This window comes from Eptesicus fuscus, chromosome 4, assembly GCF_027574615.1.
Source record: "Eptesicus fuscus isolate TK198812 chromosome 4, DD_ASM_mEF_20220401, whole genome shotgun sequence".
NCBI classification, from domain to species: Eukaryota; Metazoa; Chordata; class Mammalia; order Chiroptera; family Vespertilionidae; genus Eptesicus; species Eptesicus fuscus.
The window spans coordinates 17896035-17908728 of NC_072476.1; positions in this window are offsets into that span (position 1 = coordinate 17896035).

Genomic DNA, 12694 nt, shown 5'->3' on the forward strand with positions numbered 1-12694 from the left:
GCCCAGGGCCAGGGATCGAGCCTGCAACCCAGGTACGTGCCCTTGACCCGAATTGAACCTGTGACCCTTCAGTCTGAGGACTGACGCTCTATCCACTGGCCAGCGCTACCTGCCCTTGTCTTGATGAAGGTGGTCTACTCCATGATTCTTTGTGTCCCCACCTGGGAAACAGGTAGAAACATCAGTGATAGGTCCACTGTGTAGGGCAGTGTCTACAAAGCATGGACCCCAGGCCAGCAGTGCCAGCATCACTGGGAGCTGCTTAGAAACGCACGTTCTGGGTTCCCAGCCAAGGCCCCCTGAGTCAACACTGCAGGCGGGGCCAGCAAAGGGCCTCTAACAACTTCTCCTGGTGACTCTGATGATGCTCAAGTGGGAGACTCGTTAGTGTCCTTAGTGGTTTCCAGTCTTGGCTGCACATTGGAATCACTTGTCTTTTTCAGGCCCTGAGGAGGGGACCACGCCCCAGACCAGTTACGTCAGGCCCTCTGGGGTTGGGACCAGCATCTGTGGGTTTTTGAAACTTGCGAGGTGATTCCAATATAGCCGAGGTCAAGCCCACTGATGTAGTGTAAAGTGGCTTTGGGGTTAGCTAGACCCAAGTTCAAATCCCAGCTTTATCACTTACTAGCTGTTTGACCCTGGGCAATGCAAGTCACCTCTCTGACCCACAGGCCTTCTTTTGTAGAATTGAGATAATGTTTCCTCTCTTGAAGAATTTATTTTTTTTTCTTTTAAAAAAAAAAATTATTTATTTATTTATTTTTTCTTAAAAAAATTTTTTTTTTTTTGCTTTCAGAGAGAGAAAGAGAGAGAGAGAGAGAGAGAGAGAGAGAGAGAGAGAGAGAGAGAGAGAGAGATATCAATGATGAGAGGGAACCATTGATCATATGCCTCCTGCTTGGCGAGCCCATAGCACTGGCATGTGCTCAGACTAGGAATTGAACCGTAACCCCTGGTTCATAGGTTGATGCTGAACTACCCGAATGAGCCACGCTGGCCCGGCAAGAATTGTTGAAAGCTGGAACAAATGATAGATCTAGAACAATACCTGGCATCCAGCTGGGGTTCAGCACACGATAGCTCCCCTTTCCTGCTCCCTTTTCTTGGACTGCGGGGTTGTCCTGCTCTGAAAAACCCCACATATTTTTCTTTGCATCCTCAGGGAATAAGCAACCCCTAGGGTCTACCCATCTCTGGGAGAGAGCTGGGGAAGTGGGCATCCGAGATGCTTAGCTACTGGATCTCTTACCTGACTGTCTTGCTGGGCCAGCTAGGGTGACCTTTGCTTTGTCTTAACACAGGCCACCCTGTCTATTTAAGTTAAAGACACACAGTCCCCCTGACCCTTAGGAATCTGTTCTGATACAAACAACATGGCCAGCATGTTAGGATATGTGTGCAAAGATATTTACTGGTGTGCTGTTTGCCCTGGAAATAATTGGAAACATAACTTTGCCAATAGGTGAATAATAGGATAAATTGAAGCATATTCGGTATTATGGCACAACATGAACCATTAAAAAGAATTGGATAGCTCTATATTTATGAGAAAAACTATATATTGCTAAGTAAAAAAGCAATTGTTGGCTCATGTCTGTAACATGATTCTTCTCTTTTTTTGACACTGAGTCTCCATATTATGTGTGTGTGTGTGTGTGTGTGTGTGTGTGTGTGTGCATAAAACAAAGCAAGGGCCCTGGCTGGTGTAGCTTGGTTGGTTGAGCGTCGTTCCATGTACTGAGGGTCGCTGGCTGGACTCCCTGTCAGGGCACATGCCCAGGTTGCAGGCTCGATTCCCAGTAGGGGGTGTGCAGAAGGCAGCTGATCCATGTTTCTCTCATTGATGTTTCATTCTCTTTCTCCCTCTCTCCTCCTCTCTCTCTAAAAATCAATAATAAAAACATACAAAAAACAACAACAACAACAAAAACACACACACACAAAACACACAAAGAACGGAAGAATATACTCCAGGCTGTTTGAATTAGTTACCTTGTGGAATTGGAGAGAGGGACAAACTCATTCATTCATTAACTTCTTCATTTATATTCTCACCCACTCATTCATTTGTTCATTCATGTTTTCATTCAATTAGTATTTATTTAAGGTCTGCTGTGCATCAGGCATTGTAGCCCTGGGTATACAGCCAGAAACAAGAGAGACCAAATCTTGGCTTTCATGCAGCTAGAGTGACCAGATGTCCGGTTTGCCTGGACCGTCTTGGTTTCAGCACTGAAGCTCCATTGTCCCAGGACACTCCTCAGTCCCCTGTGGACTAGGATGGGCGGTTACCCCGTGGAGCTTACATTTTAGCTCAGGAAGACAGAGAAACACATATTCAAGGAGGGCAGGTATTTGGGTGGTTAAAGAGCGGGCTTGGAGCTCTTCCAGTTCACCCACAGTGAGAACAAACCTCCTGCCAGCGCCCAGGCCTCCTTTAAGTCCTCATTGGCTGTCAGCGCTGGAAGGGTGCCCTGGGCACTGACTGCCCCGAGGGTCACTGGCCAGCTCTGGGTTTTGCTGAGTCAGCGGTGAGACCCACTTTGTTAATTAAGAGAAGATGGTGAGCTGTCCTCGCGTTTTGATTAACCTAATGGCCTTCCCGGCACGACTCGGAATCAGCCACAGACTTCCCTGCAACTTTTAATGAAATGATTTGAAGGGCCATCCGGAGGCTTTGCCCGCTAGGCCGCTGCTCGCCCGCACCATGACCAGCTGGCAGCCGCGCAGGCCAGGGCCGTGGCCCCAGCGAACCCTGGGCTTTGGTTTGGAGGCAGGACTTACTCTTTGAGTCCTGCTGGAGGCACTGATGGCCGCCTCAGCTTTCACTCAATTTGCCCTGCATTGGAGGAGCAGCCCGGGGAAGGCGCATCACAGGCTCCGAGGCGCGGAGATGCGGTTGGTGCCCTGCGCCTGCCCCTTGGCCCCAGGGCGGGGCTCTCCCTGCCGGCCTGCGCGTGGCTCGCAGGATTTATATGCGGGATTTATGACGTGAATTGTGTCCCTTTCAAAAGACACGGACGTCCTAACCCCGGAAGCAACTGGCACTTGAATTTCCTTCTCGGAGTCTGCTTCTGAGACAAGTCTTGACCTCCCATGTGCATTTGTGCACGTGTGTGCATGTGTGTGCGTGTGCACTGTGTACTGGAAAGACCTCCATCACAACCTCTCGTGTGCAGAAAGGTCACGTTATGTCCCTACTGAGCCCTCAGCGTGTGGGCTGGTGGGCCGTCGCCTTCCCTGTGGAATTCTGAAAATTACATTGGTAATATGCAGGTATGTGAAAAACTCCAGCACAGAAATGTTGAGTCAAAAGTGACCCTGGCCAGTGTGGCTCAGTGTTTGAGCGTTGACCTATGAATCAGAAGGTCATAGTTCAATTCCTGGTTGGGGCACATGCCCGGTTTCCGGCTTGATCCCCAGTAGGGGGGTGTGCAGGAGGCAGCTGATCAATGATTCCCTCTCATCATTGATGTTTCTATCTCTCCCTCTCCCTTTCTCTCTGAAATTAATAAAAAAAAAAAAAAATATATATATATATAGATAAATAATATATATATTTAAAAAAAAACAGGAAGTTCCCCTCCCCCTTGTTTCTTGATAATATTTCCTTTATCAGACAATGGATATACAGTTGACCCTTGAACAATGTGGAGGTTAGGGGCCCTGACACTCTACACAGTTACTTTTTCTCTACCAAAACTCAATTACTAGTAGCCTACTGTTGACTGGAAGCCTTACTGATAACATAAACAACCGATTAACACATATTTTCTGTTATATGTATTATATACTGTGTTCTTACAATAAAGTAAGCTAGAGAAAAGAAAATGTGATTAAAAAAATCATAAGGGTCCGACTGGTGTGGCTCAGTGGTTGAATGCTGACCTATGAACCAGGAGGTCATGGTTTGATTCCTGGCCAGGGCACATGCCCGGGTTGTGGTCTCGATCCCAGGTGGGGGCCTGCAGGAGGCAGCCGATCAATGATTCTCATCATTGCTGTTTCTATCTCTTTCTCCCTTCCTCTCTGAAATCAATAAAAATATATTAAAGAAAGAAAATCATAAAGGAGAGAAAATACATTTACAGTATTTATTGAAAAAACTCTGGATAGTGAACCTTCAAAGTTCAAATCCACATTATTCAAGGTCATCTGCAGCTATAGACAGATGTAGCTATAGATTAGATATAGACATAGATACATATATATATATATATATATATATATATATATATATATATATAGATAGCTTTGGATAAGGACACAGATGTAGATATAGGTATAGCCATATCTATATCTATAGGTATAAAGAGATATAGACAGTACATTTTTATTTTATTTATTATTTTTTAAAAATATATTTTTAATGATTTCAGAGAGGAAGGGAGAGAGAGATAGAAACAACAATAATGAAAGAGAATCATTGATGGGCTGCCTCTTGCACACTCCCTACTGGGGATGGAGCCCACAACCTGGGCATGTGCCCTTGACCAGAATCGAACCTGGGACCTTTTAGTCCCCAGGCGGACACTATATCAACTGAGCCAAACTGGCTAGGGCTGGACAGTGCATTTTAAAATATACATGTCACTGTGCTGTTTGTGTGGCTTGGTGACTGTGTTATCACTAGATGATGGCCTTGGGGGTTTCCTGAAATAAGACAGTCAATACCCACCTCATTCTTAGTAACCGGGTCCCCTGCTAATTGGCCATCAAATTGGTCCCATTTCTTTTGCTCTTTTCCATACAATGCAGCAACAAAGATTCTTGAATGAACACATATCTTTATTATGTGTTTGTGCAAGTATTTCTGAAGGATTCTTCAGGGAGGTTGAAATCCTGAGTTCAAAGGTAAGCAGATTTCAAATTTGGGGAGGTACCATCAAATTGCCCTCCAAGAATGTTAAACCAATTTATGCTCCACAAGTAATTTAATTAGAATATTAACAAGGACTGTAACCTCAGTTTGGACTTAAAGCTGGTGATGTGGGACAGATTAGTGACATGTAAATAGTTTATTATGGAGCAAGCATGTGTGAGCCAATTTCCACTGGGCAATGATCTTTTTATTATTTTAAAAATTTTTTGGTTAATCCTCGCTGGAGGATATGTTTTCCATTGATTTGAGAGAGAGTGGAAGGGAGGTAGGAGAGTGAGAGAGGAGAGCAAGAGAGAGAAACATCCATGTGAGAGAGCCACATCAATAGGTTGCCTCCCACATGTGCCCCAATGGGGATGGGGAGCCTGCAACCCAGGTACGCCCTTGACCGGACTTGAACCCGATTGTTGGATGGTTTGTTATGACTGATACAGAGTTTCCTTCCTGTGCTCTTATCACCCACCTGTATTTACCCACAATCACATTTACTAAGAAAGATTATAATAACCTGTTTACTTCTCTAAAATCTCCACCCGGCTGGACGTTCAGAGTGGGCAGAAATTATAATGATCTTGTTTGCTTCACCTGAAGTTCTCTCTGGAACATGGCAGGAGCTCATAAAGTACTTATTACCTGGCAGGCGAATGGACAAAAGAAGCAATCAATGCACTTAGGCTGCCCCAGTTCCTCGCTGCCCTTGGATCCCCCGAATGACATTTCCATCTTTCTTTTTGAACAATTACTCTAATTTTAGCCAGAGTCATTTTTTATTACCTGTTGAAATGAAACATGTGAAAAACCCACACCTTGATGAATACGTGTGAGTTCCGTGCTTCGTTTACCAAGCAAGCTCTTCCGCTCACCTTTGGTTCATTTCACATTTACAAGAGTCTCGCGATGTATCTTCTCTTTCCCTCCGTTGGGAGGACCCGGGGATCAGACGGGCCAATGACCTGCTCTTTCTCCTCAGCTAGCAGGTGGCCCGAAGCGGCCTTACCCCTGTATCTCTAGCTCCCGGTCCAAGGTCTTTCTTGAGCCACCTTCCTTCCCAAGGGTCCTCACTGAGGTGATTGGGGTCCTGCCTTGGGTATGAATGTGTAGTGTGTGAGTCTGGTCCGCTCTCCAAGAACGTGTCTTTGTCCCCTCGGATGCAGGAGAATAGAGTGTTAGTCTTTTTTTGGCCGGGAAAACATTAATGAAAAATGAACCATCGGTGAAATTAATTTCAAAGATTTATGCATTCTCTGTGACTAACAAGCTTGCACCTGTTCATTTGACACTCTTTAACAGCTCCCCCTCACCCCCTCCCACCTTCTTAAAAATTCTCCTCCTTCCCTAAAGGCACCTGGTTGGCGCACTGAGCCGTTAAATAAATGTACAGTGGGATAGAGACACGACTTGTTAATTAAAACTGCTGGGATGCCACTTCACAGTTATGAAGACATGAGCCAGCCTGAGCGGAAAGAGTGACTGTTGAGGAGACGCTGGTTGTGTGTGTGTGTGTGTGTGTGTGTGTGTGTGTGTGTGTGTTTAATATATTTTTATTGATTTTAGAGAGAAGGGAGAGGGAGAGAGAGATAGGAACATCAATGATGAGAGAGAATCATTGATTGGCTGCCTCCTACACATACCTCTCTGGGGATCGAGTCTGCAACCTGGGCATGTGCCCTGACCGGGAATCGAACCATGATCTCCTGGTTCATAGGTCAACACTCAACCACTGAGCCATGCTGGCTGGGCAACTGGTTGTGTTTTTATGTACTGTGTAGAGGGGACCCCAGTAATGGGGTAAGAGCAGACATTCATTGCCATGTCCACTGAACTCCCTCTGCTTCCAATCATGGGGTCATCTTCTCTTCTGTCCTCTTGTCCCTTGGCCTTAGGATGGACAGACACCCTTGCTGGATAAATGCACAATGGGAGGGCCACCTTTCCCCATCTCTCTTCCCCCATCCACTGACTGTCATTGGCTCCAGCACGTTCCTCTCCATGTCATGGACCCTAAATCTTGTCATTATTCCCCTGTGCACCTTAAGGGATGGTTGTCTCCAAGAGGTTGACTCAGTGGGCCTTTCCGGTTGGCAGCTCTCAGAGCTTAGAAGCTTGCCCATTGGACTTTGTAAAAAGCTACAGAGAAATCCAAAATTTGGATCTTTGACAACTGGGCTTCTTAGGACATGGCCCCCATTTGCTGACCAGCCTCATGTCTGCATGCTTCACTGTTTCAGCCACATGAAAGTGTTGTTAGACCTGAGAATGTACTAGTCTTTCTCATCTAGTCTTTGGATTACCTTTTTGCCTGAGATGCATTACCCATTCCCCTCTTTTATTATTTACTAGTGGCCCGGAGCATGAAATTTGTGCATGGCGGGGGTTGTCCCTCAGCCCAGCCTGCACCCTCTCCAATCTGGGACAACCCTCTCGCAATCCGGGACTATTGGCTCCTAACTGCTCACCTGCCTGCCTGCCTGATCGCCTCTACCCACTCTGCCTGCCAGCCTGCTTGCCCCCAACTGCCCCCCTGCTGGCCTTCTCGCTCCCAACTGCCCCCCCACCTGCCTGATTGCCCCCAATTGCCCCCCCCACTGGCCTGATCACCCCCAACTGCCCTCCTCTCCTGGCCTGGTCGCCCCTAACTACATCTGCTTCGGCCCCACCACCATGGCTTTGTCTGGAAGGACGTCTGAAGGTCTCCCAGTCTAATTAGCATATTACCCTTTTATTAGTATAGATTATTTATTATTTATTATTTTTATTGATTTCAGAGAGGACGGGAGAGGGAGAGAGAGATAGAAACATCAATGATGAGAAAGAATCATTGACCGACTGCCTCCTGCACACCCCCTACTGGGGATCGAGCCCACAACTCAGGCATGTGCTCTTGACTGGAATTGAACCAGGGACCCTTCAGTCCACAGGCCGATGATCTATCCACTGAACCAAACTGGCTAGGGAACCCATTCCCCTCTTAAAAAAAAAAAAAACACTTAAAAAAAATGGAAGCATAACATACATTCTGTGTGTGTAAAATGTACACATCTTAGTATGTAGTTTAATGGGTGTTAAATATGCATACAGTTCAGGATGTGGACTATTTCCAGCTCCCCCAGAAAGCTCTCTCATGTTCCTTCCCAGCCAATACCCTCTACCTGGAAAGAAGCACTGTTCCAACTTCCATCACCACCAGTTAGTTTTGCTTGTTTTTGACCTTCATGGAAATGGAATCATACACCTCCTCTTCAGGACTTTGGCTCCACTCATCTCATTTCTGTGAAATTAATCCACGCCTTTGTGCTCACTTTATTGCTGTGTGGCGTTCCACTGTGAGGCTCGACCACACTTACTTATCATTCTCCCGTTGATGGATATTTAGAGTTTTTCCAGTTTAGGGCTAAAACCAATAAAGCTGCTATAAACATTCATGTGTATGGCTTCTGTTGGATTAAATGGAGGCATTTGTATGGGATGTAAACCTAGGAGTGGAATTTCCGGGCTACCGGGGAGGTCTGTGTTTAACCTTGTAAGAAATTTATGGACAGTTTTCCAAAGTGCTTGTACCAATTTAGACTCCCACCAGCAGCGTGTGAATCCAGCTGCTTCACATTTTTGTCAGCACTTGGAATCGTTAGTCTTTTTCATTCTAGCCATTCTGCTGGGAGGAGAGTAGTCCTTCCTCCTTCTACCAGCTTATGTATTATTCATCGTTCAGATGTCAGCTCAGAACTCTTCTGTGTTAGTCAGCTTGGGCTGCTCTAACAAAGTACCATAGAGGGGCGGCTCAAACAACAGACACTTTTTTATTCTTTAGAGTTCTGGGGCTGGAAGTCTGAGATTAGAGCCAGCAGGGCCTGAGCCCCCTTCCCTTCTTGCAAATGGCCACTTGCGTGCTGTGTGCTCACATGGCCTTTCCTTGGAGCATGAGCATGGAAAGAGATATTCTCTCTCTCTCTCTCTCTCTCTCTCTCTCTCTCTCTCTCTCTCTCTCTCTTTTCCCCCTCCTCCCACTTCCCTTCGTCCCTCTTATAAGGACATTCATCCTATCATAGGCTTCCAACCCTCATGACCTCATTTCAACCTAATTAGCTCTCAAAGGCTCCACCTCCAAATACCATCACAATGAAGGTAGTGCTTCGACATTTGCATTTCGGCAGGGACACACAATTTCAGCAAACAGCAGCTTCCCTGCCCCTTAGCCTGTGTGTTTCCCCAATGCCCACCCCGTCACAGCTCTGGTTGTGCTGAAATATGGTTGTTTGTTCACTTGGCAGTTGCTCCTGCTCGATGGGGAAATCCCCGAGGCAGGGGCTGTGTTTGTTCTTTAGCGAGAGCTGGCCTGGGACTGGTGCTCAGTAGCCTGGGCACGCCCATGCCATATTCTCTGCCTTCTGCTCTATGACAGTGAGAGACATGCCCACACTCCTGTCTAAGGTCTTGGACTCCAGATCTCATTCTTTTTTATCTTCTCAAAGCATTTTTCCTACAGCGATGCTATTGATCCTGCATTGATGACTGTCTCTTCTCTCCGAGATCATTTTCATCCGCATCATGCTGTAACACAGCTCATCTAAAAGGACATAGAAGACACCACCCCTCCTCTAATGTCTATGATTCCACATCCACTTTCAGCTAAAATCCCAGGTCCTGTTCTTTTCCCTTAGTACAGTGGTCGGCAAAACGCGGCTCGTGAGCCACATGCGGCTCTTTGGCGCCTTGAGTGTGGCTCTTCCACAAAATACCACGTGCGGGCGCGCACGTACAGTGCGATTGAAACTTCGTGGCCCATGCGCAGAAGTTGGTTTTCGGCTCTCAAAAGAAATTTCAATCGTTGTACTGTTGATATTTGGCTCTGTTGACTAATGAGTTTGCCGACCACTGCCTTAGTAGGTCTTCTCCAAAATGCTTATATCCACAATCTCTCCTTCCTCACCTTTTTTTCTCTGTCTTTAACCCACTCCAATCAAGCTTTTGGCCTCCCTGAAATGGGCCTCCTTGCTAACACTGGTCAATTTCCTGTCTTCATCTTACTAGGACAGCAGCATGTGGCATTTCAATCATCCTCCTCTTCGGGAAACAGCGTTTTCTCGACGCCTTCTAGGCGCTGCACTCCCGTGTGGCCCTCAGAATGGCCACTTTTGCTCAATCTCTTTTTGCTGACTCTCCTCTCCATCAGATCTCTGAATGTGTGCATTCCCCAGACCTACTCAGCCCTCTAGTTACAGCTTCTCTCTTCATCACCTCATCCCGCCCCATGCCTTTAAATCCTATGACTCCTGAATTTTATCCCCAATTGAATTCAATTGCTTCCTCACTTCAAAGTCTGATCAGCATCTCAAACTTAACATGGCCCAAGCAGGATTTTAGATTCCCCATCTTGTCCCACTCTCTTGTCCCAGAAGCCATACCTACTCTGAAAAAGATGCTACTCAGGAAAATGCATGGATCCCAAACCTTGATTTCCTTCTCTTCTCATCCAAAGCCAACCCATTAGCAAGTCCTTTCGGGTCTTTCTACAGCAAAACATAGCTGGGTTGCCGTTACTTCATGGCACCATGTTTACCGCTGCCACAAGGAGGCCAGGTGATGATGGAGGCAGAGATTGAAGGCATGTAGCTACAAGTCAAGGAACGCCAAGGATTGCTGGCAACCACCATGAGTTAGGAAAAGGCAAAGAAGGATTCTCCCCTAGAGCCTTAAAGATGGCCCTGCTGACTCTTTGAACTTGAACTTCTAGCCTCCAGGTGAGACAAGAAATTTCTGTTATTTTAAGCTATTTGGTTTGCACAGTTTCAAAGCCCAGCCCCACCAAGGTCTAGCTGTGTCACGGGAAAGCTACTCAACATCTTTGTGCCTCAGATTCTTCATCTGTAAAACGGGGTGATGATAACAGGACCTGCCTCACGGGGCTGTTGTGAGGTTAAAACAAGCTAATATGTCCTTGGCACACAGTAAGACTGGGTACGTTTCTGCTACTGCTGTTTAGCTTTGGAATAACACAGACTGAGTGTCAATCCCAGATCCAAAATTTACTAGCTGTATGACCTTGGACAAGCCCCGGAGCTTCAGTTTCCTCTTCTGAAAGAGGGAATAATCATATAATCTCATAGGATTGCGGTAACAGTGAAAACAGATGAACATAATTAAGGAGGCAAAGAGGGTACTCAAGAAATCTTACTCCTTCCCAGACACATGAGTGGGCTGAGTTCTAAAAATGTGTTTGAAGGCACATGTTGGAAACCAGAAATGCCTTTTCCAATAGAAGCCAGGCTCCAATGGACTGGGTGTCCCAAGATAGCCCGTTACATTCTGTTTTTAAGGCTGAGAACATTTTCATTATGAAACATTTCAAATTTTCAGAAAAGTTCAGGAAATAATATGACACCCGTGCACCCACCCTCTGAAGTTAACAGATGTTAACATTTTGTCATATTTGCTTCCTTTACAAGAGGAAGGAAATATTACAGTTACAGCGAAGACAAAGCTATTTAACCAAGAATGTAGATGGATTCTGGCTCTGAGGAGTGGTCCCATGCCCCTGGGGGTACTGGGGATACCGACAAGAATAAGCGAGTTCTCAGCTTCTGCAGGCTCACAGACCACTGGGGAGGTGCACTAGGGAACAGAATTGTCCCGCACTGGGACAAGCGCCTTAGCAGAGGAAGGCACAAGAGCAGTGATGGCAGAGAGGAGCATGGGCAGTCAGAGAAGGTATCTTGGGGGGGGGGGTGTGTGGTGTGACATCTGAGTTGTACTTTGAAAAGTTAAGTAGAATTTTGGTGGGTGGATCAAGGGACAGGTTTGCTTTCCAGGCGGAGGGAACAGCATATGCGAAGGCAGAGAGGCGGGAAAGGGTATGTGCACTGGGATTATGATGTACAGATTTTGTTTTTAAATATATATTTTTTGATTTCAGAGAGGAAGGGAGAGGGAGAGAGAGATAGAAACATCAATGATGAGAGAGAATGATTGATTGACTGCCTTCTGTGTGCCCCCTACTAGGGATTGAGCCTGCAACCCGAGGATGTGCCCTGACTGGGAATCAAACCGTGACCTCCTGGTTCTTAGGTTGACGCTCAACCACTGAACCACACTGGCCCGGCATGATGTACAGATTTTGATGTGCAACTTCTGTCTGACGTTTTGAACTGTGCGATGTTGTATCTGGGTCCTATGGCTTCCGTAACAAACTACCACAAACCCAGTAACTTAAAACAGCAGACATGAATTGTCTCAAAGATCTGGAGGCTAGAAGTCAAAGCCAGGGTGCCAGCAAGGACATCCTCCCTCTGCAGGCTCCAGGGGGAATCCTTCTTTGCTGTTTCCCAGCTTCTGGTGGTGATTAGCAATCCTTGGAGTTCCTTGGCTTGTAGCTGCATCACTCCAATCTCTGCCTCCATCATCATCTGGCCTCCTTTTCCCAGTGTGTCTCCGTATCTCTTTTTCTCTTCTTATGAGGACGTCAGTCATAATAGATGAAAGGCCCTCCAGGCTCCAGTATGACCTCATCTTAATTTAATGAATTACATCTGCAACGACTCTTGGAGCACAAGCATTTGTTCCTGGGAACACTTGTATCCACACATGTATACATGCATGTAGGCATGTATGTAAATATGTATTTTACAAGTGTTGCTTCTGCTCTGCTCTAAATGTCACCATCCTACTTTGCAGGCACAGGGAGACATCTGTTGTTCCTCTAAGCTTCAACAGTATGAATTCTTGCTTCGGTTTTGCATTGATTTTTAAAAAAAGAAATTCCCTCTGTGGATTTTGCCAAGCCATGCCAAGGAATCTAATGGATTACTGGATGTT